Source organism: Branchiostoma belcheri, unplaced genomic scaffold (genome assembly GCF_001625305.1).
Source record: "Branchiostoma belcheri isolate BF01 breed outbred unplaced genomic scaffold, Haploidv18h27 scaffold118, whole genome shotgun sequence".
Classification (NCBI taxonomy): Eukaryota; Metazoa; Chordata; class Leptocardii; order Amphioxiformes; family Branchiostomatidae; genus Branchiostoma; species Branchiostoma belcheri.
Genome location: NW_017802580.1, coordinates 246,685 through 247,171, shown reverse-complemented (window position 1 = coordinate 247,171; position 487 = coordinate 246,685).

Below are 487 nucleotides of genomic sequence, written 5' to 3'. Positions count from 1 at the left end.
AACGTTTACACACATAATCATCATGTTAAATTGTCCCTCTTAGATTAATGAAACTATACGCACTAATCACAAAAAGAGTCACAAAAACTATATTCGTGTAGAACATCATGGGTAAGATTTGTCGCAATAAACCTACGGTGGTTTGAGGGTTAAGAGCCCCCTATTGTGCCTTATACATACAGCCACTTATTCTTATATTCCATTTGTGTAATAGATCCTACACTCAAGGGAAGTTGCACACTAGGCATTTCATGTAAGGGAAAATGTGGATCGCCGCTTGAAGGAGAGCGGATCTGCCAGTGTGACGAGGATTGCAGCTTTTTCGGTGACTGTTGTGAGGACTTCAAGTAAGCCAACATTTTGTTTAAAATGACAGATTTCCTATGTAAATCCTAAACAGAAGATACATTTTTATACCGAGATCTATATAAACAGTTGTACCCTTCACAGACTTGACCGATTGTATTGAATTTTTTTTTTTTTTTTG